Source organism: Lepidothrix coronata, unplaced genomic scaffold (assembly GCF_001604755.1).
Source record: "Lepidothrix coronata isolate B3197 unplaced genomic scaffold, Lepidothrix_coronata-1.0 Scaffold119, whole genome shotgun sequence".
NCBI lineage: Eukaryota > Metazoa > Chordata > Aves > Passeriformes > Pipridae > Lepidothrix > Lepidothrix coronata.
In genome coordinates, this window is record NW_016690299.1 from 234229 (window position 1) to 258623 (window position 24395).

The window sequence follows — 24395 nt, forward strand, 5'->3', positions numbered from 1 at the left end:
TCCCTGGGGCAGGTCTCCAGGTCACACACCATCCCTGGGGCAGGTCTCCAGGTCACACACCATCCCTGGGGCAGGTCTCCAGGTCAGACACCAGGAAGGGAGGCTGGTGAGAAGCTTTTACTGCTGTCCGTGGTCAGAGGCTCCGTGCTGGAGGACTTTAACTCTCTCAAAGTGAAAACTGCTGAGTTTGAAGACCCTGGTGGTCCAGAGGCTGTTCCATTCCCCAGATAGACACTGGAGATGTGTTTGTTGTCAGTGAGCTGTTCACAGCTCTGTCACACCATGATGGCTTCACCCATGAGCTTCTCTCCTGGGGGCTCAGAGGAGGATCCCCCAAGGAGGGCAGAGCTGTGTCTGCAGTGCAGGGGCACGAAGAGAGACAGGAATAGCAGTAGGGATCTGTCAGGACTCACTAAGAGGTTTTCTTGCAACCATATTCTTCAAATAAATTCCTTTCTCCCAGTGCCAATGGATGTGTTTTCTGTTCTGCCCAATGACTTTAAGTGTATCATTGAACTTACTGTATAATTAATATTATCTGGTTGAAATATTTTACTGTCTAGCACCTTCCTCTGAACATTTGTATGGATTTTGCTCTTGCCTCTGCTGAGAGCTCTGATTTCCCATGGATAATGTCTCTTCTGATTCTCCTTTATATTTTCATTTTGTGCCACTGTGAGAATCAATGCTTTTGCTGTTAATATGAGGTTGTCATCAGACTTTTCTGAGACTGATTAATTAATGACTGAGCTGGCTGGCTGGATTAAACAAATTGAACACCACCACCCTGCCAAAGCCAGAACTCTTGATGAACTTCACAGGAATTCCAAAGGCAATAATTTCTACTTGTGTTTTTGCTTTCGGCCTTGCCCTGTGTGACTCCAAAGGAACTGTGGCAGAGATCCAAGAGGGGTCTGCTGGCAGAGCCTGTGCCAGTCCCCAGGACAATGAATGGTGTTCCTTCAATGTCTTTCCACCATGGGCACCTCCAGCTGCCCTCTCCACATAAGTGACACCAGTCCAGGGGTCCGACGGAAAACCACGGAGCTGGGCAGCTCTGCCCTGTTCCCTGAGCTGGGCAGCTCTGCCCTGTTCCCTGAGCTGGGCAGCTCTGCCCTGTTCCCTGAGCTGGGCAGTTCTGCCCTGTTCCCTGAGCTGGGCAGCTCTGCCCTGTTCCCTGAGCTGGGCAGCTCTGCCCTGTTCCCTGAGCTGGGCAGCTCTGCCCTGTTCCCTGAGCTGGGCAGTTCTGCCCTGTTCCCTGAGCTGGGCAGCTCTGCCCTGTTCCCTGGCTGCCTCACTTGCTCTAATGTGTCTGTTCCCTTGTCCTGCAGACCTGCCCCTTTGCTGGCCCCAGTCCCTCACAGTGGCAGGAAGGACATTTTGGTGAGGACATCTCAAACTGGGAACACTTTCCAAAGGAGCTCCTTCTGCTCCTGGTTTTCATGGCTCAGTCCTGGGCAGCAAGTAATAAACAGCAGGTCCAGGGGGAATGGCCTCAGATCACATCAGGGGAGTTTTAGCTTGGATATCAGGGGAAATTTCCTCAGTGAAAGGGTTGTCCAGCCCTGGCACAGCTGCCCAGGGCAGAGGTGGAGTCCCTGGAGGGATTTGAAAGCCGTGTGGATGTGGCACTTGGGAACAGGATTGAACCCTGCCCGCATCACCCCTGCCATCGCCAGCAGCCGTCACCCACACTCTGCTCCTGGGAAACATCAGAGGCACTGAGCACATCCAACACTTCCCTCTCAGACACACACAAGTACTGCTCCCATCTCCAGTAGGAAAATTAAAGAAAATCAAGTTTCTATGAAAACCTCACAAAGAAAAAGAGAAAAATCACAGAAAACTCATTAGAAAACACATCAGAAAACAAATCTTATTCAGCCTCATCTGCATTTAACATTTTAAACTTGGTATTTTTAAAATGCTTAAGGGCACAGTTCATTTAGATTTAAGTTAAACACTTTGCTAAATATCAAACATTAATAGAATTTTTGTAAAAATATTGGTTTGATGCTGCTTGCAGAGTATGTTTCTTTAAAGATATAGGTGCAAGCCTTGATATGCATAATTGCTCTGGAGAAAGTTTAAAATGATGAAGCAATTGAAAAAAATGCATCAAGTTAAATAATTACATGTAAAATAAAATTAAAGAATTGAATGGTTCATTATCTCTTTTAAAAGCTTTTTCTTTTTTTAGCTCCAGAAACGAATGTGTTTGATCTTCTCTGCACCCTGGTAGGAATAAAGTGCTTTCACTCTCATCCAAGACACATGGCTTCTCTTCCAGCTCCACAAATCTCCACGTGGAGCTGTGGAAGGGGGTGTTTATCACACCAAGGTCGGATTTAAGGAGGGAGTGTGTGTGTGCTGCTTCCCTGTGAGCGAGCATTAAATCTCCACTCAGTGACACCTGCTATTTTATCACATAGGATGCTCCAACCTACTCTGCCATATTTCTGCTATAAATGGAAACCAATTCATCCCTGCAAGCTTATTCCTTCTTTTCTCAAACAAAACAGACACGACTAGAGGGTAAAAAAACCCAACAAAATGCCACCAGTGAGCGAAAAGGGTAGTGTGGGGGGTGTTGGGGTCAGCACATGCTCCCACACTCTTGGCCATCATTCAGTGCCTGACTCAGTCAATGACAGGCAGGTTTGCAGGAGGGGAGTGTCAGTGCTGCAGGCAGAAAGCTGGAGAAATGTTCAACCAACCATCTCAGGAGGAGAGTTTATGAAATAACACTTTACAATTAAAAAAAATGTAATCTTCCAAGCAGCACTGAAAACTGTGTGTGCAAAATCAGAGTTTTCTTCCTCTTTACAGCAGAAGAGAAAGCTGGAAGCATTGGAGCCTGGGTCACTTGAACTGACTTTGGTGTTGATGTTTACCCTGCTCCCAGTGGGACACTGGGATGGGGACCCCTCAAGTCCCCTCCTTCCTACATTGTCCCCCAGTTCTGTGTCTGTCCCAGCAAGGCCAAGGGTGGGGGGAAGACCTCAGCAGGGAACTCCTGGTGGGCCCTTTCCAGGTGCAGCTGGGCAGGTCCTGGACCATCCTGCCCAGACTCTGCTCTGGCCAGGAAAGGTCAGACCAAATGAGCCCTGACGTCCCTTCCTACCTGGAACTCTGATTCTCTGATTTATTGAGCAACAGCAACTTCAGTTGCAGTTTCATGTTCTGTTTCTTCTGGGGTGAGAAGCAGAGACTTTTTTGGGGGTGAGGTTTCAGTCTCCTAAAAAATCAGAGATTATTTTGAAAGAAAAAAACAAAAGAGTCTCCTGCTTCTGTCATAATATACATTAAAATTTCAGCTTCTTTCTCTTATCCTGCAAGGTCTGCTGTATTTGCTGTTATTGTCACCAATCAAACATGGGAACAAGGATCAGTCTGGTAAGTGTTAGCATTTCTTTGAGAAAGGGTGGCTTTAGTACTCAAATTAACTCACCTACCATTGTAGGGAACCTTCTCATGGATGGCCCATTTTCTGCCTTCGGGTCTGTCCCTGCTCCATCTCTACACTGGGACAGAAACCATCTATTTCTCATCCATCTTTTTACCCAGCCACATCTCCCAATCCCCTTGCACATTCTGTCTAGCCAGGAAAACTTGTTTTCCTGAAAAGCTTTTAAAGATCTTTTTGCAGAGACTTTTAAGATCAGCTAAATCACTGTGCATTGTCTATGTTTCTGCCAGTTTATTTGCAAAAATCTGCTGTGTGTATATTATCTCTCTGTGTTTTCTTTCTGATTTGCATCCGGTCCTTCTGCAGAGCTGCACGGGAGGGAAGCCTCTGTTCCCAGGAGCTCTGGGCTGGACACACAGCCAGGGCTGCCAGCTCACCACATCCCTGGGATGCAACCCCGAGAGCCTTCCTGCAGCTCCACTGCAGCTGGGGGTGAACTAATGGGAATATCTGATGGCCAGGGGCGAACACAGCCAAGGAAGCCAAGAGCAGGATGGATGTCCAGGGATGCCCAGGGATGTCCAGGGATGCCCAGGGATGCCCAGAGATGTCCTCTGTGCAGCCAGTGCCACTGGGATTCACTGCTGCAGGTCTTGCCTGCAGTAACACTTCTGAAAGTTCTTCTTCTAAGCCATGCTGGTGATGAGATTCCCTTGGTTCTGCTTCTTTCTCCTGGCTTGAGGACAGCAGTGTCCTTCATGGGCTGGAAGGTCCCTCCCCATTCCTCTCTGTTGTCCCACCATCCCACCAGAGCTGGGCCAGGGCAGGGATTGGGCCAAAGCTGGTAATGAACCACTGTCCTGCTGGGATTTCCTGCTCCTGAGGGTGCACTGGGAGTTCTGCTTTGGCACCAGCTTTATTGCCTTTAATTCATTGCTGGTGCTGCTCCTGTGCCAAGCACACCCCGGACCTGTGCTAACATGCCCTTCACTGCTCTGGATGTGTGTGTGGAGGCTTCACACTCACAGCCTTGGCAGGTCTGGGTTGGAGCCTGCTCTGCCATGGCTGTTCTTGTAGTGTGACAAGTCCTGTCAGCCCCTGTTACTCAGAGGGGATCTCCTTGGAGCGCTGTTCAGGCCTCCCAGGCCATGCCCCTGCAGAGAGCTCAGTCTTCCAGCTCCAGCTCCCAGGTCTCTGCAAATATTGAGGATTTGCCAGGATGATCCGAGTGCCTGAATTTTGATTCTGACCTGGTGGGTGCTGCAGGTTCTGGATGCTGTCGTCAGGCAGAACAGCTGAAGGGCTCATGCAGCACTGCCCTGTGTCCATGGAGAAGCCCAGGAATCTCTGTTCTGTCCTGCCCTTTTTAACCCAGGATCAGGACAAGCCCTTCTGCTGATGTTCCCTCTGTCACCTGCACCTCCCAGGCCTGTGCCAGGCTGTGTGCTGGGGCTGCCCCGTGTCCCCAGCCCAGTGCCCACTGTCACACCCCCTCCAGCGAGGGCATTTCTGCAGCTGGGACCTGGGGCACTTTCTTGAGGAGTTCTGTACCTCAGTTATCCCACTGCCTTTCCCCACTGGCTTTACATGATCAGTCAGACCAGTTTTCCTGCGTGTCTTTGGAGTTTGATGCTGTTAAGTGTTGATCCATCAGTATTTCACCTGTATCTGTAAAAGCTGCTTTAGGTATTGACTGTCCCTGGGTTACACACTCAGTGCTTATCTCAGTAAATCCTTCACTTGTGCCATGGAAGTAAAAAACTTCGATATTTATATGAAAATACTTTTGTTTAGAAAACAGTTGCGATTTACAGCTCAAACAGGCTTTCTCGATTCCTATTTGAATTTATGACTCCTTTCTAGAAGTGCCTTCTGGGGACATTCCTATCTCTTTCAGTGCATCTTCCTGCTCTGAATACATAATTTACAACGAGATCCTTCTCACTGATATCCCCCCAGCAGCGGGGGAATTGGAGATGCTTGCTAAGATTTGAGTTTGAAACATTTAACTGTCATTAATTTGCAGATTACAGTCAGCAAACTTTGTAGATTGTAATGTATGACGCAATTACACTCTGCTAATATAATATATCTAATTTTTTGAATAGATGATTTGGTTTTGTATTTCCAGTGCTTGAAGAGAAAGAGATTTATAATCCAAAATGCTAACTCAGGTGGGGTAATTTACTCCTGTGGTTTCAGTGGGAACATCCTCTGCCCAGACTTTCCTGTTTGGATTTCACTTGGTCAAGCAGAGAGAATAAGTCTGTGTTCTTTGCTAACAGGGTCTTTTATTATTTACAGACACAGTCCTATGTCTGCTTGTAGGAACACTTTAATATCACAAACTGGTTTAGGTTGGAAGAGACTTTACAGATCACCTTGTTCCAACCTCCTGCCAACATATACAGTGCATCAATACCTTCCCCCACATCCACTTGCATAACAGAAAAATAAAAAATGCAAAGTGATCTGTGAGATGTCTTATATTTAACAGCTATGCTTCAAACTTTCAGATGTGGCTGCTCGAAGAACTTGGAGTGTAAGCAGTGCTGCCAGGAAACCCCACACCAGTCCAGCAGCTGGGGGTCCCTGGCTCTGGTTTCCTGCTCACCTGACCATGTGCTCAGTGGAGAAATGGCTGGCTTTGGTAGTATGGGATCTGCTCCCTGTCCTTCAGGATGTTTGGTAAAAGCAGGATAAAGACTTGGCTGGGAAGTGATTCCCTGAGCGTGGCTGTGATGAGCCCACGCCGTGAGCTGGCAGCAAAACCTTTCCAAGGAGACTCGACTTGTAGTTTAGAGGAATGCCAGATTTGAGAAGGCAGGAATGCCCCATTTCTGAAAGCTTTTGTCCTAAAACACTCTTGTTTTTTGCCAGAGGGGTTGCCTTGCACTGGCAGTGGCCAGACAGGGGGGAATGGCCTCAGCTGCCTCCCCAGTGGATCTTCCAAGCTGTCATCTCAGAGAGGCTCAGCCCTTTTTCTGCTCCTGAGAGTCTTACAACTGCTGGGTGCAGACACGGCTCAGCATTAGCATACACCATTCAGGGCTACCTCTGATTTGCATAAGAAGTTCAGAGATAATTCAATAAATGCCATCACAGCCTCAGAAAAACTTGTTGAGATTTAATTGGATTGAACAATAATTTTATCTGCTGTTCATTGTATTAAACGTTCCAACAGTGTATTAATTTTTAGTGGAAGGAATTAATTTTGTAATTATTAGCACTGAGTTCTTTTGGAATCTCAGAATATATTACCTGCTTCATTAGTGCCTTTTAGCATCACTGTGTGCCACATTCTGGGCTTGGTCTGTCGTGCCTGTTAAATGGGGTCTGACACCATGCTGGGAATCAATATGCTGCAAAAAAAGGGTTAATTGCTGTGTTTTGTCTCTCCCCTTGGCTGCTGGGAAGGATTCCCTGGCACAAGTGGCTGGAACTGTGGCTGTAACTGTGCCAGGATCCTCTGCACATCCTTGTCCTGGTGGTGACCTGACCTGGATATTTGGATTGATGCTTCACCAGCGCAGCATTCGGCCAGGAGCACAGCTAGCACTGGGATGGTGTGCCTGCTCCTGTCCCAGCAACAACATTTAAACATTATTAATTGATATTTTAATAGCAAAAAGTGTTCTAGGTGTATTCACTACTACCACTAAGCATCTCAAACCTAAAAGCCGATCCTCCCTTGATGTGAGAGTTTCACCATTTCCAGTTCCAGCAGAAGGAACCACACTGCTGGGGAAGTTCTCCCCTTTGTGGGCCCCGGTTTGTTGTTGCTGTGTGTTTCCATCAAAACACCCTTGGAGATAAATCACAGCACTGATCTGCCACTGGGTGTTGAATCTAAAGGTTGTGTGAACAAACACCCCCAGGCACTGGTGCAGGTTCCTCAATGGAAATGACTCTCACCTTCTAAACCATTATAATATTTAACATCACCTCATATTTTGGAATGAAAAATCATGATTTGCTTGGTCAGAAGTCATTATCAATCAGTATTATATTTTTGTATTACATTCTTTTCTTATTTCTATATAGAAGAGAAACTATTCTTGAGGATCACAGTTCTTCCCAAGGATGTTCAGGGATAAAGCCAGTCAACCCAGGGGACAGGAGCCATTTGCAGAGTGCAGAGAGAAATGGGAGGCAGCTGCCCAAGCAGCAGCATTACAACATCCTCCCTGCCAAAGTCTGCATCACATAGTAATAATATTAAAACTAAAAAGAGATTTAAATAAAAATAAGAGGCCCGATGAGAACACTTTAGAAAATATAATTTTCTTACAGATTCCTTGTGTTATGACAGAATTTTGAAGTGTATTGGAGGGTTTGTTTTTGTGGCAGAACCTGAGGCACCCCCCTGCTGCTCCCCCTGCTCCCCACTGTCCCCAGTCAGACACAAAAGGGCAGTGGGACTTTTCCCCCAATTACACACTGTGCTTTGGGGTTTTTCTTCTCTCTTCTGCTTAATCTTTTTCCTTCTCCCTCTCCACCTGCTTATTCCTTCCTTTTCCCCCTCCTTCTCCTCCATTATCTCAGAGGCCTCGTGGGCTGGCACAGCTGCTCCTGCTGCTCCTCGGTGCCTTTCCAGGTGTGTTACCTGTGGCTCTGCCCCAGAGCTGCAGAGCAGGGGAACCACTGAGAGTGAACCTCTGGGAGCAGCCCAGAAGACACAAAGCCCTTTGCTGGGGAGTCTGGTCCTGGGCAGAGCCTCCCCCCTCGTGCAGTGCCTGACACTGGCACCAGCTATGCCAGATGACCACGATGTCCCACCCTTCCCAGGAAGCATCCTCTGCACCCTGCACAGAGGGAGCAGAATCTGTGAGAACACCCCAAAACTACCTGCCATCCCCTGCTGACTGCCTGAATCCTCTTCCCCACCCCGCTGGCAGGCCAGGCGTGTGCAGCTCAGCGTGCAGCTCAGTGTGCAGGTCAGCCCTTCACGGGCCTGTGCGGTCAAAGAGTGTTTTAAGCTCAGCTCAGTAAATGCACAGAGCCCCAAAACAGCCACAGATCCAGCTGGGCCAGCTCCTCTGCAGCTGCTGCTCCAGAGAAGCACACACCTCACCAGCACTCTGGAGTGGCTGCTGTCTGCAGAAACCTCCCTGCTCCCTGCCCTCCACCCTGCCCTCCCTTCCCATTAGGAATCCTGCTGCTTCTGCCAGCAGCTTTTAGCCGTGCTTTTGGCCTGTCTTGCTCTCCCTCCTGCCATCCCCACGGATCTGCAGCTGCCAGGACAGGGAAGCTCCAGCCTGCGCTGCACAGCATTGTTGTCATTCCACTCCTGTCCTCAGATAAACCGGCGGTTTGGCACCGGCACTCTCCAAATCCATCGGGATGGCAGTGCCAGACTGTGGCCCCAGCCCTCGGTGTCTGGCCAGGGGACTGTGCTGTCTCCGAGACAGAAGCTGTGACATGGGGACACCCGCTGGGGGACACGTGGAGCTGAGGGGGCTGTGGCCCCCCCCGAAGTGCTCGGCCTCTTCAGAGCCCCCCAAACATCAGCTCTCAGCTGGCTCCAGCCCTCCACCCCTCCTGGGGGGATTCTCCAGGGGAGACCCTTTCCCCCAGTTTAGACCAGATGCTTTCTCCATTTGCCCCAAATGATATTATATTTTAAAAAGACCCTTGAATTCTTCTGGAGCTGTGCCTGACCCTGGAGCATCCACTGCAGGCCCCTCTGCCTGGCCCTGGCTGGGACACCCAGGATGCCACGAGTGGGATTCCTGGTGGGCAGAGCCCCTCCGAGGTGAGCAGTCAGTGCAGTGAGCTCAGGGGTGTTACACACTCCTACTGAGTTTTTATTTTTATACTTACTTCTGATATCCAATGAGCAATGAAAATAGCACTGATAACACTTGTATGGAAATATGGAACATATGCCCATGAAAATGGATACAAAATAGGTTTGTTATTATCAGTGTTATTACAATGAATACTTAATTAACTCATCATAGCAGCACACTCGCAGGGAAACGTTCTCACTGATGAGAAAGTGCTAAATCTCCAAATGAACACCTACGGACACGTGTATGACAGCACAGCAATAAACAAGGAGTCAACTGTCTCTCATTTATAAAAAGGAACTCTTTAACATAGGAAAAAATAAACAAACTAATTAAATAAATAATAGATATTTCTTCTCTGTCTCTGAGCAGCCTGGTCCAGTGGAGAGTGTCCCTGCCCATGGCAGTGGGTTGGAATTAGATGATCTTTAATGTCCCTTTCAACCCAAACCAGTCTGGGATTCTGGGGTTCTATGCTTTTAATTTTTTTTCTGATACCATCACACCACCAGCTGAAACCTTGAGAAATTTTGGCACAAGAGAAGGCAACAAGGCCCTTCCAAATATTCAGCTTTTCATGTTGCATTTTCATCTGGGCACTATATTTTCATTACCAACCTTACTGGTGGTCTCTAGTCGGCACCTTCCTGCCCTGTGTCAGACAGGACTGTTTTCATAGTGAACTTTGTAAGTACTCAAACAGCAGATAATTTTACTTTAAATCTTAATTCAAAATCATAGACCCTGATCATAGGGGCAGGAACCATAAGGCAAAGCAGGTGCTGCTAAACCCGAAGGTATTTCCTGCAGTATTTAATCAAAAACCTTGGAGGGTTGAATGCCTTCCTTGCTGGGAACCCCTCACATCCCCAGATTTGTGTGCTGCACCTCCCTGGACACTGTGTGGATGTCCCAGCAGGGTGATGCTGGTCACCCCTGTGCCCCTGGACAGAGGAGCTGAGGGGGGTGTTCAGCTCAGTGCTTGTCCCTGAGCTGGCAGATTGAACATGGGAAAGGGTCTCCCTTTGGGATTGTGGCTACCAGTCAAGCAAAGGATGGATAGCGTCATATCATTTCTCACCCCCCAGTATTCCCACTCACACGTGGACTCCAAGGAGAGGAAGAAGGGAGTAGCAGGGTTATCAGAGGGAGCTGTTCCTGCCTGGCTGCCTGACCTCCTGTGAACCAGCATCTCTCTGGGCCTGCTCTGACCTTTCCAGACATTCCAATAATACCCCAGCCCGGGCCAGCGTTCACAGGTTTGATTCTCCTGGGCAGGCTCCTGCTGCTCGCAGCTCTTGCCGTGCATTTTCTCACATGTGTACGATCAGATCCGCGGGAGCATCTCCTGATGACTGACTCTGTAATTTGCCTGTTTTCTCCTCGGGAAAAAAACCACTTTACAGATTAACAATCAAGCTAACAGCTTCTGTTGTGGATATGAAAGAACATTACCCTTGTGGCACACTTGAGTCCTGCAGTTCTGTGGCTTCATAACCGTAGCACGGTGCCCGTCTGCTGCCAGACAAGCAGGGCAGGCTCTGATGTGGACTCGCTTGGATGTTTCTGAAATTAAATTTATTTTTCCTGAGAGAAAACAAACCTCATTTTTCTCTGTGCCGGATCAGAATGAAAGGTCTGTATTCCTCTAGGTCTTGCTGGTGGAGCAAGCCCTTTGTTTTTAGCCTGGTTTAGCTTTGTGGCTGTTTGCATTTTGGGAGCACAAGACCACAGGGCAGCACGGGGACAGCCAGGTGTGCCGAGCTGGGGGGGTGGGTGGGGACAGGGAGGTTCCCTGAGGTTTGCTCTGGGGGCTGTGGGCACAGCCCAGGGAAGGAGGGACCCTCCCAGCCAGAGCTCTGCTGTGCAGGGACACTTGTCTGCACATCCCAGCTGGCTGAGTGTCAGTCCTGCAGAAATACCTCCGAGCTGCTTGTCCCGAGAAAACTGGCCCTGTGAAAGCCTTTGGCCATCTCCAAGCTCGGTATTCCATTTAATGTTACATAGTGTCCCTATTCCACAGGGAGAGGGATGAGGGATTGATGTGGCACAGGCAGTTTTCTCTGCCTCCACCAGCACCAGAGGGAAGTGTGACCTGGCCAAGCCCCAGGGAAAAGCACGTTTTCCACAAACTGTTATTTCTTGCCTTTCAAAATACTGCTGTGAGGAAGGAGGTTAAAAAAAGCCTCTCACAGGAGCAGGAGCTCCTCCCACTCCTCTCCCCACTGTGCTCCAGCTGTGCCTCTCAAGTCCTTCACTGCACTTTCCACTAGCCCAAGTCCAACCTGGCCTTGGACACTTCCAGGGATCCAGGGGCAGCCACAGCTTCTCCGGGCAACCTGTGCCAGGGCCTCCACACCCTTACAGGGAAGAATTCCTTCCTAAGAGCCAATCTAAATCTACCCTCTAGCAGCTCAAAGCCATTAAAATCCATCCCCTCTGATGTCTCTCTCCCCCAGCAGGATCAGATACCCTGAGCCATCAGTGCTCTGGAAGCCCTGGACTTCGTTCCCATGCTCTTGGGCCAGGCTCGATGCTGCAGCTTTTGGTCCTGCAGCAAATCCCACTTCCTTCAGCGTGGAGTGTTCCAGAGTGCTTTTTTAAACCTAAAGAATCTGACGGAAAGACTTTTCTAGGCATTTTTAAAACTGCTTTTTTGGTTCCCTTAGTGCTGACACATCTCCAGGAGCTGTGTCACAACGATTTAGTGTCTCTGCACATCCTGACGGATCCTGACATGGTGCTGTGTCATGCTCCAGAAATCCTGGAAACACCATCTACCTACAGCTCCCAAAGCTGCTACTCCCACAGTCACACCTGTCATTGGAGCTGCTGCTGGGCTTAGAGACCCTGAACCCCTCTGAACCATTCTCCAGTTCTTCTGCATATGTTTGTGAGTGGGTCCTGTCCCACAGGATGTGGGCAGGGTTTGGGCTTGGCATGATCCCTGGGGGTAGAACGAAATTCATGTACCCCTGTCCATGCAAATACTGTGAAGAGAATGAAAGGCAACACCAACAGCTCTGCAGACAAAAGATCTTTCAGAAACAAATTGATCTCTTGGTGAAGATGCATGCACATACCCACACCCATGTCCAAGGACACACACTTGCCATTCCCAATTTGCCAGTGTGTCTTTCCTGGGAGAGGCTCCCGTAGTGCCAGGCTGCCTTGTGCCTATGTCAGCCCATTTTGGACAGGCAGGGTGCTGCCTGCTTGCCCCAGCCTGGTGGTATCCCCAGACCCCATCCCGTGCCCAGCCCTGAGTGCAGAGAGCGCCGGACTCCAGGAGCTGCCCAGCGGAGCCTGCAGCGAGCGGAGCCTGCAGCCAGTGCTCAGTGGCCTGGCCCTGGCATTGTCCTTTGTTCCCACCTTCCTTCCCATACTGATTTGCTCCTTTGTTTCATGAGCTGTAGGGTGCAGATGTGATCCATGACTGATGATGGGGTGCATTCCCTAAAGGTTGGGGGTGAGGAATGGGAGGAGTTCACAGACCCCTGAGCATCCCTTCCTGTAACACCTCTACTTTTTTTTTGTCTCCGCTATTTTCCCTTGTTCATCCCTTTCAGGAAGGACAGAGGCTCTGCACATCTGCTCCCTGCATTGTGAGGGGGCCAGGCATTGGTATTTCTAAAACTGAGCTTGATCTGGTCCTGGGAATGAGTGGCTGCCCCGGGAGCCTGGCAGTGAGGCGGGAGGGAGGTGGGTTTGAGGGGCAATGTCTGACCCTGCGTTACTCCACTCTGGGGGATGATCAGTTATTGCTGCTGCTGTTCTGATTCTGATCTTCAGTGATGATCCTCAGCTAGGCAAGTGCCATGCCAGGTGTGACAGAAGTGATCTGGCTGTTCAGGTGCTCCCTGAGAGTAGTGGAGTGCACAAAGCCCAGGGCTCCTCCTGCCCACACAGCTCCTGCTCAGCCTCCCTGTTCCACACCAAGGGCAGCCACGCTGCTTCCAGTTTGTTCCACACTATTTTTTAGGAATGCAGCTTTTTTAATTTGGAAAAAACCAATCTGTAGCTATTATAGTTTGCCATAATGCCGTGTTTGCATCATTCCACGAGCCAGCTGTGAATCCAGCTGTTCTCCTGGGGTGGGATTTCCAGGCTCGGCAGTACCTGCGCTCCAGCACTCAGGCTCAGCTCTCTGTGGCCTGGAGGAACAAGGGCTTGCTGTGCACAGCATCACTTGAGCTGCCCACACCTGTGTCCAGGTGCAGGGGTGGCACAGCCCATGGCACAGGTGGACCCGGCAAGGCTTGGGCCCCTGCTCCCCACCCTGGTCCCCTGTCCCCCCACCTGCAACCATGGCACATCCCCACAGCTCCTGCCCTGCCTGCTCTGGGGGCCCTGGAGCAGGAGGGCTCCCACCACTGGGCCAGGGTCACCTCCAGCCCCTCCAGGGCCAGGTGGAGGGACCCCCCTGGGATGAGTGCCAAGCCTGGCTCCAGGCAGGAGGAAGAGCCCACTCCATGTCCCTGGCAGGGCAGATGCTCCATTGCCCTGGGCACGGGCTCTCAGCAGGGACACTCGGCTCTGCAGCTCTCCATGGAAATGTAGATGTGTTTGTTTTCCCCCCATTTGTATGAGGGCCCAGGCTCCAGCAGCTGCCACAGCAGTTTGTCTGTGCTGGAATTAAATCCATGAGGAGGTGGAAAGGTAAAAGCAGTATTTGAGGAGAGTGCCTTGGGAAGGTATCAGCCTCAGTGCCTGCCATGGTACAGATCTGAGGGGGAGGAACATTCAGAAACAAGATTCTTGGAAAGAGGGGGAAAGTGTGAAAGCAAACAGGGAATTTGATTTTTCTCTCTCTTTTTTTTTTCTCTTCAAAATTTTTCTGGGATGTCAAAGAGGTAATAAATAAGGAAAAAAGTGACTGAAGAAAGATATGAAGGTAATTCAAGACCTTACTATTACAAAAGGCCTACTATATTAATGACCTGCCTTCTAGTTCCTATGGAATGTTCCACAGGAATAATAAACATGTTGCAAAACACCCGACAGCTCCATTGGGTTACAAATAGATGGGACCTGTCAATAATGCTCGTTGTGTTACGTTGAGATAACACAGCAAATAGCTCAGTGTTTATGCAGCTTCTGAAACTCTTCAAAGATATGTTAAATGAAAGTAAAAGTATTAAATGAGGAGAAAAAGTCATTCTCATGTCATTTATCTTCCTCATGGTAAAGAGGAACAAGCTCTCAGCAATGACAATGAAACCAGGGGACAAGTGAGTGCATGTGGGGAAGAGATAGAAGAGTTGGAGAAAGAAAACCTCAGGACCCATCTGTTGTCTCATCCTTCAGGATTCACCCCATCAGCTGGAAGAGTTCAAGGCCAGGATTCTGTGATTTTGGGAAGAGAGGAGGGCGTTGGATTCCTACTCCAGACTGCAGGAAAGGGGATGGGTGCTGTGGCAGCCACCAGAGCGTTCACTGAAAGAAGGTACCTGCTGAGTGAATTCCAAAGATGGGGAGATCCCTTCTCCCAGCTGATTCCCAGCCTCTGGAGCAGCCAGGGCTCAGCAGTGCTGGGTGAAGGGACCCTGCCATGGGGGCACATGGACTGGACTCACCAGCAGCCAGAGGGTTTCCCTGCTGGGGAACACAGGTTATTAAACCTCAGCCAGCATTCACTGTGGTCCTTTCTTTCATCAAGTCTCCTCTTCAATATTGTATTTTCTGTCCTTTTGGGAAAAGAGGGCTCTATTTAATAAGAAGAAGGGGTTGCTTCAGTACACCTGAGGACTGATGATTGACTCAGGCTTTTTTAATAATTCAGCTGCCAGACAGGCCCTGTGCACTCACAGCACTCTGAGAATGCCCCAGAAGAGAAAACAGAGCTGGAAGGTTTTCCTGCTGGATGCTGGGGGCTGAGGCTCCTTCCAAGGCAGATGGGAGTAAACTCACCTGCCTCTCCTGAGTAAAGGTGGTTCCACCTGGGACTCAGCTCAGGTACTGACCAAGACCCAAAGCAGGGAGCAGAGTGAGTGAAACACTCACCGAGGGAGCAGACAGGATTGGGACTGATCCGGGGGTGGATTTGTGTGTGTCCATCACACTGTGTGTGAACCCAGCTCTTCCAGACCCAGCAGATTTCCTCTGAGAGCTGCTTTCTAAGCTGAGTTTAGCTTGGGGATGTGAACCCTTCACAAGCCCACATCACCAGAGAAACCAGCTGTTCTGCCCACGTTCTCTCTTTGCTGACTCCTGTGTTGGGGGCAGTTGAGCAAATTCTGACCTGGAGGAGACAGAGCGCAGAGCAAGGATCCACTAACACCCCCCAGTGACGATCCTCATGAGGAGCTGCCCAAGGAACGACGAGACACGTGTGGCAAATGGACCTTTCCCCTCAGTAAACCCCTCTCTGGATGTTAGGCCAGCAGCACCCCCTGGATGTTGTTCCAACAGCAGGAGATGATGCTCCTTCACAGCTCATGTGAAGTTCTGAATCCCCCCTCAGCTACCGCAGCAACTCACCATCCTGTCCTTGTCCCCCTGCTCTTCTCCTGCCTGCCCTTGAGCCCGTCTGCTGAGGGTGTGTGCTTCCTGCTGCTCCAGGAGGCACAGGTTAATGTGGGCTTTCAGGGTTCTTCTGTAAGACAACAAGATTTCTGCTGACTTGGGCAGTTTCACGTTCATGTATTTACATGACTTTCACAGCCATGGCAGCCTGCAGGGCTGGAACCCAGTGAGGCACAGGAGCAGGGTGTCCTGCAGGGCTGGAACCCAGTGAGGCACAGGAGCAGGGTGTCCTGCAGGGCTGGAACCCAGCGAGGCACAGGAGCACAGGAGCAGGGTGTCCTGCAGAACCCCAGTGAAGCACAGGAGCAGGGTGTCCCACGGGGCAGGGGCTGGGTTACCCATCACGGACACAAATGCTCTCCACAGTGGCTTGGGGACACCAACACATCCTGGTAAGCGAGGGGATGAGCAGTCTGCAGGCAGCACATGAGGAAAACAAGAATGGATGTTTCAGGAGTGCAAAGGAGTGGATGCATCCTGAAGAATTAGGGAAAAAAGACTGGTTTATCTTTTCTGACATTATTAGCACAAGCATACACACCACCCCCCCCCAAACCATTAGTTAGAAGGAATTTGTTTCTCATACCAGCTTTTCCACAGGTTTTCAGTTTCTTCCTATGTTCTGTTAAGTCCCTGGCAAAATTTCCCTTGAGTTCAGCAATAAATTAGAACTTTTATGAATTACATACCTCTGATGCCTCCTTGGAGAAATCAAACATTAGCAGGAATCATGTTGGAGCAGGAGTGAGCTCTGGGAATTCCTCACTCCATTGTCAGCCCAGGTACAAAATGCACCCAGTGATCAGTACCAGGACTTGTAAATCACCCAAACCAGGTGGGTTCTTACCCTTCTTATTGTAGTATTTTAAACCTCAGCGTGATGCCTGTGTCCAGCTGTGCAGAAAGAACAAGGCTACAGCAAACCCAAGACAGTTATCTGTGGCACAGAATCACAGTTTACAGGACATTAAAATGTTACTCTGTTTTACATTGCTGTTGGTAAATACTGAGTTTGCACTCAGGACATTCAAAAAGACGTCATCCTGAAAGTGCCTGATATAAGTGACAAATCTGGGGAGTTTAAGGAATTGTTTGGTGTGAGGTACAGCCCATCCCGTGGCCATTTATATATTCTTTTTTGTTTGTCCACCACCAGAGACTGGTCCTGGCCCTGTTAAAGGCTGAAATTTGGTCATGAGAGAAACTGCCTGGAAGGTAACAGGGTAAGAGCACTGGAGCAACTCTGCCAGGGAAAGGGAATTCCAGGGCAGACCACATTTCTGACTTGTTTCAGGGGCTCTGAAGAAACCAAGAGACTCTTTATGTGCTGTTGCCTGTCTTCATCCCCATTAAATTATGTATCTTTTCCTTCCTATGGAGCTCTCATTAAAAAAACATAGGAAAAAAGAATCAAAATTTGGTTGTTTTGATAGCCTTTGCATTTTGGTCTGCCTGGTTAGGCTTCACCTGGGACTGGATAGTTCGAATCAGTCATTCTACCTTCAGGATAACACAGAAAATCACAGAATCATTTAGATTGAAGAGACCTCTAAGATCACCAAGTCCAGCTATAAACCTAAGACTGCCAAGTCCCATTAACCCCTGTCCCTAAGTCCCCCACACATCTTTTGAATCCCTCCAGGGATGGGGACTCCACCACTGCCCTGGGCAGCTGTGCCAGGGATGGACAACCCTTCTGGTGAAGAAATTTTTCCTACTATCCAACCTAAACCTCCACACTCACAGTTAGAACACACACACCTCCTTAGTGGCTGGTGCTTGAATGGCCTGGAATCTGAAGTCCTCTCAGGAAGAGCTGAGCTGACCAGGAGAAGGAGCTCAGACTTGTCAACACAGCAGCAGCAGCACAGCAAGTGAGAAAACGGGGCAGGTGGCAGAACAGAACATATCAATGCATTTGGGAAACACAGATTACAGTCACCAACAGATGTTACTGCAAAACTTCTCTGTCCAAAGGAGTTTGCCAGCATAAAAAGGAATTATTCAGTACTCCACAAGAACATTTTACTGCTGTAGCCACACAGATCTATCACAACAATGTTTCTACACGGCAATGCAGAGAAAGCACCAGTATTTTCCACCTTCTGCTGTTTTGAGGGCTATGCAGAGGAGATGTAATCATGGGCTTGAGAGAAAAAAAAAAAGGACATTCCTTGTCATCAGTGACTTGGACAGGTGTAGCTTCACAACAGCAATGAGGAAAGAAAAACTAGTTTGTAAGTGAGTCCTAGAACTGGTCCAAGTGTTCCCTGACCTATTGTTGGCTTAAAAACCTGGCATTTGGAGAGTCCGAGAAGACATGAGGAAAAATCCAGCATGTTAAACCAAAGCAGACAGCTTGTGCCAGCACTGGGGCAAGGGCTGAGCCAGGGAAAGCTGTGTCAGCAAGAACATTCTGGTCCACCCTTCTGGGATCTGCCTGGGCACCAGCCTCTGCCAGGTACAACAAAGCCTCCTGGAGCTGCTGAACTCCTGCCTGGCATGGTGGGGTGCAGGTGTCCTGGGCAGTGCCCCTGCCGTGGGGACTCCCCTCTCCTGCAGGACCCACCCTGTGCTCCCAGACGCTGCCTCCCTGGGCCTGCACTCCTAAGCTGTGCCCTGGCTGTGCATCACATGTCTGTTTGCTGCAGTTCCCCACCACAGAGGGTGCAAAGAATGTTTTTTGGGAGCCTGCAGCCCCTGTGACACTCAGGGAGTCTTGGTACATTTCAGAATTTCGCCTCCAGTCTTTCCCAGCTCGGCTGCTCTGATGGTTTCTTTGGCTATTGGGACAGACAAGTGTGTTTCTTGTGCAGCCCCTGCTCAGCTCTCCTTCCTTCCTCATCCTTCTGACAGCTCTACATGCTCCTGCCTTTGCCCCGTGATCCTGAGCATCAATTTGAGCTGGGTTTCAATCCCTGTGCTCCAGGAGCCTGGTTCCTGCCAGGGCACTGGGCTGAGCTCCCCGTTCATGGGTGCAGTGAACATCTGGGGGGCTCGTGGGTTCCCCCATCATGGGTTTGGGTCAGACCTGGTGCCAGCTGACAGGCCAAGTTACTCACCAGATGCTTCTCCTTATGTGGAAGTGGCAGTCTCTCTGTGGGTCCTGCAGGCTGCTATCTGACCTGTCAAAAGGCTTTAGTCACCCTTCACCCAGCAGGTACATTCACAGGCACTTGTGTCCGGCAAGGAACACTTCAAACACATTCCCTGCTGCTGCCCTTCCCTGGTGGCTCAGCACCGAGCCAGATCCTTGTGGGATGCTGAGAAAGTGGAATGGCCTCACCCAGGCTCCTCACAGCCCTCGGACAGGAGCTTGTATTCATGAGAGGGGCTCCTGCATCCTTACAGCTTCCATAAGCTTTCATCCACCCTGCCCTCTCCTGAGTCAGGAAAAAGCCCGTTGGGAGATGGAGATGGGAACGTTTGTTAGGCAGAAGTCACTTTGTCAGTTGTGATCTTACTCTGACAGCTTTCTGTCTGAAAAAGCAATTTTAGTTTCAATCAAAATGAATAAAATAACAGGTTTAACATTTGGAAAACTCATTACTGGAAACTTTATGAAACCTAAGGCTAACAAGGCTGAGTTATTGCTTGAAAGAGCAAATTTTCTTATTAAAGAATGCAAATATATAAAGATATATAGTATCTAACCCAGTCACGTTAGTGAAGTACAGGCATGGTATTGTAAGCCCTTTTTTTCCCCTCCCCTTTTCCTTCTTTTCCACATGCTGGTGCACCCAGCTAAGCACAATGTCATTAGCACAGAGCATTTAGCAAGAACATTGCCCTGGGGATGGATTAACCAGGCCCTGGGAGCCCTCCCCCCCGCTGATGACACTGGCTCCCAGCTTTCCCTGTATCCCAAAAGGACAACAAAAAAGATTACATTTGGATGAGTTAAATTTCCACGTGGGGAGGAAATGCACAAAGAACAGCACAGACAATCCCAGCCTGTGTCTGCACCGAAGCACAGCATGGCCAGCACCCCCTTCCCCACAGCAAACAGCAGCTCTGCCTTATTTGTGGATCCATTTGTTTATTTTATTGATGAGCTTGGAAGCAGAGTCCTCACCCAGCACCTTCCTGCACGACACCCAAACCCCACCTGATGCCAGGTCTTGTGCCACGTCCCAGGAATGCTGTGCTCTGCACCATAAGATGGAAAAGCTGTTGCTGTGCTCCATGATACAGGAAAATATGGAAATGGACCCGTGACTCTGACTTGCCTTTGGACCACGGAGAATGCAAGCTCACCAGCCCGGTGTGGTGTACAGCTGGCTGCCCATTCACATCAGCAAGGCATGCACAAGCTACATTTCTTTTGTTTATTTGTTTTCCTCCCTCTAAATACACACAGAAATATTGTAGCTGTGACAACTCAATGTATGTTCCAGAAAAGCCAGGGCTCTGGTGCCTCGTTTGCCCAGAAATGTGCTTAAATATTGATATTTTAATGATGCATTCTTCAGGGTGTCCCATTTTCCCAGATCCTAGTTTTTAAAGGCTGGCTCCAAAAGGCATTAGGGGAGTTGGAATTGCAGCACTTGGAGCCTCTGACAGAAGATGGATTTTGGTAGGAGCACAGAGTGAATGCTGAAAGACTCCACTCAGGACCTCCCAGAGCTCTCTCTGACACATTCTGGTATCTGATGTCTCACATGAGGATGCCTGGCCTTGTACAAAGCACCTGGCACTGTCCCACTCCATGTCCTTCTCTCTAAAGCAGAGATAGATGGATTTGATGGATAGTCAGGGGGGAATGATTTCACACTGGCAGGACAGGGTTAGGTGGGATATTGGGAAGGAATTCCTGGCTGGGAGGGTGAGGAGGCCCTGGCCCAGGTTGCCCAGAGAAGCTGTGGCTGCCCCTGGATCCCTGGGAGTGTCCAAGGCCAGCTCTGTCACCTTGAAGGCTATCAAGAGCCTCGTGGGAGCAGCCAGAAAGAGACACCAAGGGAGAGCCACGGGCCTGGACCCCTGAGAGAAGCTGTGAACCTCTGCCCAGCAGGATGGCACTCACCCCTCCTGAGCGGGGACCTGTCCCACACAGGGAGGGCGAGGTGGAGACACACCAGCCTGGGTGGAAACCCCCTCTAGGACCTCCCAGCTTGAGACCCTCCATCTTCTGCAGAGTTGGAAACAGGGTTCACCTTCAAAGCAATGGCAGCTAACCCCTGGATTCAGGGGTGTCAGCAGAGCTCCCTGCCTTCCTGCCTCCAGCACAGCTCTGCTCCCTCTCCTCTCCTCTCCAGCTCAGGAGCAGCTCTCTTGGCCACCCATCCCAGGGCACAGTGCTCAAGGGAGCAGCACAGGACCTGCTGCCAGCAGGTCTGACCTCTTCTCTCCTCCAACAGCCAAGGGGGGGCACTGCCCCTGCACCCCTTTTATTGCTCCTTCCAGGCATTCGGGGGAGCCCACAGGATATTCCATTGGCTTCCCTGCTCTTTGGCAGGACTGAGGGTGTGACAGCTGCTGCTGCTCTGGCATCACGAGGCTCACCTGTGGCAGGAGACTAAATCACACCATTGTATAAAACATTTCTGTCCATTACCTGACTGGGTGTGAGATGCCAAAATAATTTTCTAACCGTGTAATATAGACCTGTAATCTCTTGCTGTAGGACTTGCTGTAGTGCTGTTGAAACGTGTACAGATGCTGGCATTAGCAAATGGAAGTACTGGGATTAACATGGACTTTCTCTGTTTGTCAAAATACAAGGGTTGGTGTGTTAGTGTCTTGTTACTGCCTTGTTCTCTAAGCCACAGAGTTAATTAGAGCTTTGTTTCTTAGGCACTAAAAGCATTCTCATTTTTGAACTCACTAGCTAATGTTTATTGGCACTTTTTTTTCTGTTTTCATGTGTTGAAGAGGCATAACAGACACAGGGAAACAGGACTGCAAGGGGCACTTCTGCTGCTGGTGTGAGGAGTCTCAGCCATTTGGGCAGCAAATTTAAGCAATAGGTATTAAAATGAACATCCACAAAGTCAGAACAGGCTGTGCTTCAGAACGGCAGAAATTAGGGAGTTTATTTAGCAATTATGTGATTTGTGGAAAGGAAAATCGTCTTTTAATTAATTACATCTAATGTGCTTATCCAGCAAGAGATGAATGCTGTCTAAACATTAAAAAACCCAACAAACCACCTTTTTCCAGGTGAGATACTGAACGTGGATCTTGGTCACTTCAGTGATAATGTTGTCAGGCCATGTCAGTGGCCAGCAGTGCTCGGGATTGCTGGAGAACGGGGGTTATTTGTTTCTTGCAAACGTGATATGCTGGTTTTGGCCTTCATACACCAAAGTGGCAATAGCCTGGAAGCAGTAAAGGATATGTTAGCTAATATATGTAGTATAACTAATACAGCTGATGCCTTTCTTGGGGTAAACTCCAGAAGGGAAACTTGATATCCCAGCTTGTGATGAGTGTGAAAGCCCTGAAATCCATTGCTTTGGCCTTGAAAAATAACTGTAAATGCTCTGTGTTGCAGATCTAGAATTGCCTCCGTTCAGTTCATGTTTCAATTCTGTCACTAGTTCAAAGTAAAAACCAAAAAAACACAACCAAAAAGAACAAACCCAAACCCTGAAATGTGCCACAACCCTTCTCCCTACTCCCACTATGTGCAAAGCAAGGAATTCAGTTAATCCAGTATACTGTAAAGAGGAAAAGAAATTTCCCTGATAGTCCATTCCAGTGCAGTGTTTGGAGTTTGGAGCCCTCTGAGCCTGATGCATCTCCTGGTTTGGCTGGTGGGGGCAGGTGTGTGTCCCTGTGTGCTGATTTTGGGGTGTCCGGGCACTGCTGACCTTCTGCTGTGGCTGGGGATGGAGGGTGGGCTTTGGCAGGCCCAGGCAGCTGGCCTCGAGCTCCCAGAAACAGCCAACACCAAGTTGCAGTTTTGGTTTGTTTGTTTTTGACAACTTTACCACCTACGGATGAAAACACTGAACCCCAGGTGTTGTTTCCATGGGAGGGTTCAGGGCAGAGCTGCCGACGCAGCTCTCCCTCTGTCCCCAGCACGGGGGGGATGAGGGGGCTGCTCTCCCTCCATCTCCTGCTGGAGACCCCCACCCTGGGGGGTGACAGGCCCTGGCTCTTGGCCGTGGCCAGCTGCCTGATGCTGTATTTGAGAGTCATTCATAGAATCACAGCACCCCAGACTGGTCTGGGGGAGAGAAACCTCAAAGCCCACCCGGTGCCACCCCCTGCCACGGGCAAGGACACCTTCCACCAGCCCAGGTTGCTCCAAGCCCCGTCCAACCTGGCCTTGGACACTTCCAGAGATCCAGGGGCAGCCACAGCTTCTCTGGGAATTCTATTCCAGGGCCTTCTCACTCTCACAGGGAAGAATTGCTTCCCAATGTCCCACCTCACCCTGCTCTGTGGCAGTGGGAAACCATTTCCCCTTGTCCTGTTGCTCCAGGTCCTTGTGAAAATTGTGTGAAGCTCCCTCTGAAATGCCCAAGCAAATGGTCCCTTTCTGAGCAAGCAGAGGTGGGCCAGGGTTTGGGCCTATTTTCCTCTCATTTATTTGGATAAGAAATTAATTACACCAAGATAATTTTCTGAATCTCTTAAAACTAGATCAGATTGTTAAGAGACAGAATGTTTCAGCTGAGCAGGTGTTTTGAAGGTGATCATACACTGTGTTTTACTACTTTAAATAAATTACTAGAATTAAATATTCATAAAGCTCCATTGTTTGGCTTTAGTGGATTTGCTTCCTGTAACATAATTCATTCAACAAACTGTGTAAGTGTGTATTAATTGCTGTAACATAATTTACAGATTTCCTCCCATATGGCTGATTGGAATAGTAGATACAGCAAAATATGGGAGCAGCATTTGCTAATAAATGGTGTGCTTGGGCAGGAAAGCTGCATTCCCAGGAATTCCTACTCTAGCATGTTTGTGATTGCATCACCTAATTTGGTTCCAGTCAGTGCTTAACATGACCCCCCACCCTACAGCATCACCAGTGTATGGCCAGAATGTGTCCCCTTGGGAGGCCAAGAGGGACCAACTTAGCTGGAAACGTGAGCTTGGTGCCTTCACAAAGATGGTTGTTATTCAAAATAGTTATTATTTTAAAGAAACTGTCTGTTCAGTGTCTCAGGTGCTGTAGAGTCAAGCAGCAGGAAAGGACCATTTGAGCAGACAAAATCCCTCTGTCAAAGGTTGGGCTTGATGATCTTGGAGGCCTTTTCCAAGGAAAGGATTCTGTGGCTCAGTCCATCAGACAGAGGAGGAGGGGTCGGTCTCTGCTCCCGCAGGAGGGGCAGACACGGCTCCCGGGTCACCCTCCTGGGAATCCAAGACACTGGTAAGAGGGGGGAGTGCAGGAGGGAACCAGCTGTGCCAGCACTGCACTGCTGCCCTCCCTGCTCTAAAGCCCCCAAAGCCACCCTTGCTCCCCCTTTCCATCCCCACCCGCGGATCTCTCTGGGCCCTCTGTGTGCTGGGGTCTGTCAGTGTGGGCAGCCCCGGGGCCCGGGCAGGCAGCGGTGCCCAGGGAGAGCCGTCCACCTGGAGGGTCCGGAGGGGCTTATCCTTTCCAGCTCAGCAGGTCCAGGCCCTGGCAGCGCTGCCAGAGGCTGTCAGGAGAGCAGGCACGATGGCGTGTGGTTCCCATGTGTGTTCTGCCCAGAGAATTCCAGACCCGG